We start from the raw sequence: 8,009 nt of genomic DNA, 5'->3' as shown, positions 1-8,009 counted from the left end.
GATTTCTCATCCTGTTGGTTTATCTTCTAGAGACTGCATGCACTGACTCTCCTATTTCTGCTAATATGTGGGTCCTGTCCTCTCCTGCTCCCACAACCCTGAAATTTCCCTTGCAGGGCAACAACAGCCATTCTGTAGGGGCATATGGGGTAATTGCCTGGGAGCCCTTCAAGTTGGGGGTTGTGGAGATCAAAACTGGAGATCAAAACTGTGGCCTTTCTTACATGTGTACGTTACAGCTGCACTATATATGTGTGGAGTGAGGTCACTGTGGCTGCACTGTATACACTGGAGGCATTATGGCTGCACTATATATGTGTGGGGTGAGGTCACTGTGGCTGCACTGTATACACTGGAGGCGTTATGGCTGCACTTGTTCTATGGGTAAATAATGGCTGCATTTGTTATGTTACAAAATCACGGTGATTATAGAACAGCTTTACAATGACTTGGTAAAGCGGACTTGAAGATGCTGTATTTTTTCGACTATAAGACTCAAAAGTGGGGAAAAGTCACTACGTCTTGCCTGCCTGCCAATACCAACCTCCAACTCGCTGCAATGTCAGGGACTCCCTGTACTGTGGCCATGCAGAGGAGGACACAGGGGGACAAATAGAAGACACAAAGGGGCATAAAGGAGGACAGAGGTGGACACGGAAACACAAGAGGTACAAGATGCCACTTCACCATGGATGCACCATGTCCTCCTAAACCTGGGTGCGTCCAGGGCCGGTTCAAGGGGCCCTGAGGCAAACTTCAGCGTTGGGGCCCCCATTACCCCTCTGCTCCCCGGGGCCCAGCTGCAAGTATATTAGCAGCCATAATTACCCTATCCCCGGTGCGTGAGCGGACGGGCAGCGGCTGCACTCAAAGACATTCTCTATGACCCGGCGCGTCATGTGTAAACACGCCGGGTGACGGGTCATAGAGAAGGTGGGAGACAGCATGTCTCTGAGTGCAGCCGCTGCCCGTCCGCTCACTCACCGGAAATAGGGTAATTATGGCTGCTAATATTCGTGCAGCAGGGGCCCGGGGAGCAGTGCGAGCAGGGGGGGGGGAGAAAATATCGCAGGGTCGGTGCTGCTGGGGCCCAAGCAGAGGTCGGGGCCCCGGGGCAAATGCCCCTTTTGCCTCTATGGTAGTGCCTGCCCTGGGTTCATCTTATGGTCAGGTGCGTCTTATAGTCTGAAAAATACGATAGTTTAAGCTTCACTTACCTGGTGTAGCAAAGGAGTATTAGCCAGGCAGCACCCAACCATCCAAGGGTGATGTGCTTTGGTAGTTGTCCCTCTGTCCCTGGAACAGCAGATTGGCCTAGTGCACACCAGAGCGCTTCGGCAGCGTTTTTCGATCCGCTTGCGGGTGCAGATCCGCTAGGGTAATGTATTTCAATGGGCTGGTGCACACCAGAGCGGGAGGCGGTTTGCAGAAACGCATACTCCCGGGCTGCTGCAGATTTTGGATTGCGGAGGCGTTTCTGCCTCATTGTAAAGTATAGGAGAAACGCAAACCGCTCTGAAAAATGCTACATCAGAGCGGTTTGCCAGGCGGTTTTTGTTACAGTAGCTGTTTAGTAACAGCTTTACTGTAACAATACATGAAATCTACTATACCAAAAACGCTTCCCAAAACCGCAAAACGCTAGCTGAAACGCTACAGAAAAAGAAAAAGCGTTTCAAAATCTGCTAGCATTTTGCGGATCTGCTAGCGGTTTTTGGTGTGCACCAAGCCTAAGAGAAGGAACTTCAGTCATTTAAAGGACAACTGAAGTGAGGAGAATATGGAAGCTGCCATATTTATTTCCTTTTAAACAATACCAGTTGCCTGGCTGCCCTGCAGATCTAATCCTTTTTAGCCATAGACCCTGAATAAGCCTGCAGATCTCATAAAATTAGCTGCATGCTTGTTTCTGGTGCGATTCATACACTACTGCAGCCAAATAGACCAGCAGGGCTGCCAGGCAACTGGTATTGTTTCTGCCTCCATATCACTCTACAGGTGTCCTTTAAAGAAAAGTCCAAAAGGCAGTATGGAGCTAGTGGATGCCCCTTAGATGCGATCTGGCCCCCACAGTCTGGACTTGGCTGCTCCCGATAAAACCACTGTAGTAAAAGAAGAAGAGTAGTACTACTTCCTGGAGCGAGTGACGTCACTTCCGCCCCGCGTTGGAGCTCAGTCCCCGGCTCGGCTAAGAGGGACAAGGCTGATCTGGGCTGTGTACGCTGTGCAAGCCCCACCACAAACAGGTGAGACCTGTCCTATTAGAGCACAGTCCAGCAGTGCAACGGACTTAGAGCGCCCCTCTCTCTTCTTCCTTTAAAGAAAAGTGTCACTGGACAGAAATGAGCGTGGAAACCCTTACATGTTTATACTAGTCACAATAATGTGCCACTGTATGCATGCTGTAAATAACAGGGCTGTGGAGTCGGAGTCGTGGAGTCGGGCAATTTTGGGTGCCTGGAGTCGGGAAAAAATGCTCCGACTCCTAATGAATTTGTAACTGTAATCAAAATAGAAAATATGATAAAATGTTCTATTTCTCAGATAATAGTCATTAAAAATAATGTATATATACAGTATATATACAGTAATAGCTGTGCTTAGTCCACAAAAATGAAATACACCAATCAAAATTAGTTACTTGTGCTGCTTCAATAAAGCAGTCACCGTATTTTTAAGGTACATATCTGATTGTGACTGTATATATGATGTGTACACAGGAATCTCTTATATATACTAAATAACATCTATGCTGTAAGAATAAAGCCTGATGTGTAGCTGTGTCACTAATAGAGATGGTCAATGAGATGGAAATAATTCTGCATTGATGCTGATTTATGCAAATGTACGCACTCCCTTTGCTGATGAAATCAAATCATTTGATATGTTGTTAAAATTTGGTTTGGTGACTACAAATTAAAGGGTACCTGAGACGGATGAAAAGTAAAGTTTTATACATACCTGGGGCTTCCTCCAGCCCCCTTCAGGCTAATCAGTCCCTCGCTGTCCTCCACCACCCGGATCTTTTGCTATGAGTCCTGGTAATTCAGCCAGTCAGCGCTGTCCGGCCGCATGCCGCTCCCACAGCCAGGAACATTCTGCACCTGCGCAATAGTGCTGCACAGGTGTAGTATGCTCCTGGCGGCGGAGTGTGTGCATGCGCACTACGCCCGACTGGCTTAAGTACCTGGACTCATAGCAGAAGATCCAGGTGGTGGAGGAGGACAGCGAGGAACTGATTATCCTGAAGGCGGCTGGAGGAATCCCCAGGTATGTATAAAACTTTAATTTCATCTGTCTCAGGTTTACTTTGTTACACAGTAGTACTATACTCTACATATGCACTCCCCACAGAGCTGCAGGGAATCCACTGAGAATGCTGTGCACATTGAACACAGAGGTGTTGTCTGTTTACAATCTCCTCATTCCCCTGCAGAGTACCTGCACATCATTCTTACATGTACCCACACTTACATTGCCTAGGGCCTGATAGATGTTCTTTGTTCCGGTTTGTACCTTTTACAAGTACTCTTACCAAGGACTAGTTTTAGTCTAAAGGGAATAAATATAGTAGTCTACACATCCTTCTCACTTCAGTTGTCTTGTAAAATTCCTAAGCTTTGGCAGTTAAGAGACGAATTTCATGTTACATACTTTTAATCAAAAAAAATTGTAATATGCAAATTAGAGGAGTCGGAGTCGGTGGAATCCTAAACTGAGGAGTCGGAGTCGGTGGATTTTTGGACCGACTCCACAGCCCTGGTAAATAAACAGATTTTAAAATGAGTCGAACTTTGGGTAAAAAGTGAAATACTTACCTAAGGAGGAGGAAGCCTCTGGATCCTGTAGAGGTTATACCTCTGCAACCACGCTCCACTTCAAGCATGAGTGTGGCCATACTGCGCCTGCACAAGCACGGCCGCGCCTGTAAGCTGTATGCATTGGCGCAGCAATAGGGGATGTCTCCATATTCCTCTCACTACAGGTGTCCTTTAAAACTGACCCTGATGGAAAGCTTGTTCCGTCACCTTTAAATTGGTGGTAACCTCAACCCAGTCATCAAAACATTTTAAACAATGGTGTAGAAGTAGCTTGGTAGTATTGTGTTTTCTACTTATATTGCTACCTCCCAACTTTTTGAGATAAGAAAGAGGGACACTTTAAGACACACCCCTGTCACACCTCTAACCACGCCCACGCCACACCCCTCATCACGCTTATCACAAAGAATTTAGAGTAAAAAGATGTAGTTTTATCACTCAAATCACACTGGTCATTTCTATTATCAGTAGTTTTTCTCGAACCCGTAGATTAGAGCGCAGGAGATTTGGGCGCAGCCATAGACCGTAATAAGAATAACAGCTGCCAGCGCACAGAAAGTAACTCCGGCGCAGTCAGAAGACAGAGCTGAAGTTACTTTTCAATTCATATATTCAAATATTGTTATTCGACCGCCTGCAATAGCTGGAAGCCGAATTACATCATTCCCCACCATCCACGTGGACCTGGAGGGGGAATAGTAATTAATGTCGCCGGGACTTGTGCAGCAGCAGGGTAAGCCGTATATCGTCTCTATCCTGCGCCCAAATCTCCCAGCGGCCAGTTCACTTTTACACGTTTTTCTTCAGTCTTGACAGAGGGATTTGGGTTCCCAAAGAGGGACAATTCCTCAGAAAGCAGGACAGTTGGAAGCTATGATTATTTGTCTTTATTGCTTATGCTGGGAATACACGGTTCGCTTCTGCCGTGCGTTTCTGCTCTCGATCTTTTTCGCTCGATTTCAGATCTCAATTCTTATCTTCCTCTTGTTTTTCTTATCTTTTTCCATTCACTTCTATCAGAAATCGAGCTGCAAAATAATGGAAAGGGAGATCGGACATGTCGGAAATTATCTATCCAACCATCTAATCAGCTACAAAATGAGCTGTATATTCCCAGCATTAGGAATGCTTTGTGGTATGCCCAAATAGATTGTGAATAGGGGTGTAACAAGGATGTGGCTAAAGATGTCTTTAGCTCCCAACTGTCCCTCTTTTTGGGAACCCTGTCCATCATTGGATGTCCTACGGACTGTACTGCGCAGGCGCAGTAGTTCTGCGCAATACAGCCTGGAGGACGTCCGATGACAGGGCGACTGCGTGAGGCGCACGTTGAAGCGCACCAGAAACAAGACAAATAACATTTATATCACGCTTTTCTCCTGGCGGACTCAAAGCGCCAGAGCTGCAGCCACTAGGACATGCTCTATAGGCAGTAGCAGTGTTAGGCCAGAGCTGCAGCCACTAGGGGGCGCTCTATAGGCAGTAGCAGTGTTAGGCCAGAGCTGCAGCCACTAGGGAGTGCTCTATAGGCAGTAGCAGTGTTAGGCCAGAGCTGCAGCCACTAGGGGGAGAGCTCTATAGGCAGTAGCAGTGTTAGGCCAGAGCTGCAGCCACTAGGGGGCGCTCTATAGGCAGTAGCAGTGTTAGGCCAGAGCTGCAGCCACTAGGGAGTGCTCTATAGGCAGTAGCAGTGTTAGGCCAGAGCTGCAGCCACTAGGGGGCGCTCTATAGGCAGTAGCAGTGTTAGGCCAGAGCTGCAGCCACTAGGGGGAGCTCTATAGGCAGTAGCAGTGTTAGGCCAGAGCTGCAGCCACTAGGGGTGCTCTATAGGGAGTAGCAGTGTTAGGCCAGAGCTGCAGCCACTAGGGTGCACTCTATAGGCAGTAGCAGTGTTAGGCCAGAGCTGCAGCCACTAGGGGTGCTCTATAGGGAGTAGCAGTGTTAGGCCAGAGCTGCAGCCACTAGGGGGAGCTCTATAGGCAGTAGCAGTGTTAGGCCAGAGCTGCAGCCACTAGGGGTGCTCTATAGGCAGTAGCAGTGTTAGGCCAGAGCTGCAGCCACTAGGGTGCACTCTATAGGCAGTAGCAGTGTTAGGCCAGAGCTGCAGCCACTAGGGGTGCTCTATAGGGAGTAGCAGTGTTAGGCCAGAGCTGCAGCCACTAGGGGCGCTCTATAGGCAGTAGCAGTGTTAGGCCAGAGCTGCAGCCACTAGGGGGAGCTCTATGGGCAGTAGCAGTGTTAGGCCGGAGCTGCAGCCACTAGGGGGTGCTCTATAGGCAGTAGCAGTGTTAGGCCAGAGCTGCAGCCACTAGGGGGCGCTCTATAGGCAGTAGCAGTGTTAGGCCAGAGCTGCAGCCACTAGGGGGCGCTCTATAGGAAGTAGCAGTGTTAGGCCAGAGCTGCAGCCACTAAGGTGTGCTCTATAGGCAGTAGCAGTGTTAGGCCAGAGCTGCAGCCACTAGGGAGTGTTCTATAGGCAGTAGCAGTGTTAGGCCAGAGCTGCAGCCACTAGGGGGAGCTCTATAGGCAGTAGCAGTGTTAGGCCAGAGCTGCAGCCACTAGGGGGAGCTCTATAGGCAGTAGCAGTGTTAGGCCAGAGCTGCAGCCACTAGGGGTGCTCTATAGGCAGTAGCAGTGTTAGGCCAGAGCTGCAGCCACTAGGGTGCACTCTATAGGCAGTAGCAGTGTTAGGCCAGAGCTGCAGCCACTAGGGGTGCTCTATAGGCAGTAGCAGTGTTAGGCCAGAGCTGCAGCCACTAGGGTGCACTCTATAGGCAGTAGCAGTGTTAGGCCAGAGCTGCAGCCACTAGGGGTGCTCTATAGGGAGTAGCAGTGTTAGGCCAGAGCTGCAGCCACTAGGGGCGCTCTATAGGCAGTAGCAGTGTTAGGCCAGAGCTGCAGCCACTAGGGGGAGCTCTATGGGCAGTAGCAGTGTTAGGCCGGAGCTGCAGCCACTAGGGGGTGCTCTATAGGCAGTAGCAGTGTTAGGCCAGAGCTGCAGCCACTAGGGGGCGCTCTATAGGCAGTAGCAGTGTTAGGCCAGAGCTGCAGCCACTAGGGGGCGCTCTATAGGAAGTAGCAGTGTTAGGCCAGAGCTGCAGCCACTAAGGTGTGCTCTATAGGCAGTAGCAGTGTTAGGCCAGAGCTGCAGCCACTAGGGGTGCTCTATAGGCAGTAGCAGTGTTAGGCCAGAGCTGCAGCCACTAGGGGGCGCTCTATACGAAGTAGCAGTGTTAGGGAAACTTGCCAAAGGTCTCCTACTGAATAGGTGCTGGCTTACTGAACCGGCAGAGCTGAGATTCGAATCCTGGTCCCCTGCGTCAGAGGCAGAGCCCTTAAAGGGGAACTGAAGAGAGAGGTATATGGAGGCTGTCATGTTTATTTCCTTTTAATCAATACCAGTTGCCTGGCAGCCCTGCTGGTCTATTTCTCTGCAGTAGTATCTGATTAAAACCAGAAACAAGCATGCAGCTAGTCTTGTCAGATCAGACTTATAAGTCTGAACCACTGAAACACCTGATCTGCTGCATGCTTGTTCAAGGGCTATGGCTAATAGTATTAGAGGCAGAGGATCAGCAGGGCTGCCAGGCAACTGGTATTGTCTAAAAGGAAATAAACATGACAGCCTCCATATACCTCTCTCTTCAGTTCCCCTTTAACTATTACACCATCCAGCCACTACAAGAGCCTGACCAGGAAGCCAGCCTAGCCAGGTCGGGTGAGCCACTGGAGACCCCCGGGAGCCTGCGGAGCGGCGCCGAGGGCACGTCCTGCCTGCCATGGGCTGGAGGAAGCCCCAGGTAAGTGGATTAGTATCTTTATTTTTAAACATGTCCGTGAATCTTCCATTTAATGTATTACGTTTTGGCATCTACAAAAAAATATTTTATTATGAATAATGAATAAATAATAAAGGGGTGTGGCTTGGCACGACTAGGGGTGTGACTGGGCACGATTAGAAGTGTGGCAGGGGCGTGTCTACAAGTGTAGTTGGGAGCTCTAAAAGTTGTCCCTTTGTCAAGGAGTTATGAATTAGTGTTGTCCGGATCATGAACGATTCGGATCTTTGATCCGAATCTTTTTTGTGAGTCAAATCATCCGAATCATCAAAATGAGTGATTCGGATCGCAAATGGGGCAGGGCCAGGAGCGGGACGCCCCCCTCTCAGCTGGGTCCTGGAAGCAGAGC

This window comes from Hyperolius riggenbachi, chromosome 11 (assembly GCF_040937935.1).
Source record: "Hyperolius riggenbachi isolate aHypRig1 chromosome 11, aHypRig1.pri, whole genome shotgun sequence".
Classification (NCBI taxonomy): domain Eukaryota; kingdom Metazoa; phylum Chordata; class Amphibia; order Anura; family Hyperoliidae; genus Hyperolius; species Hyperolius riggenbachi.
This window is presented reverse-complemented; position numbering follows the sequence as displayed.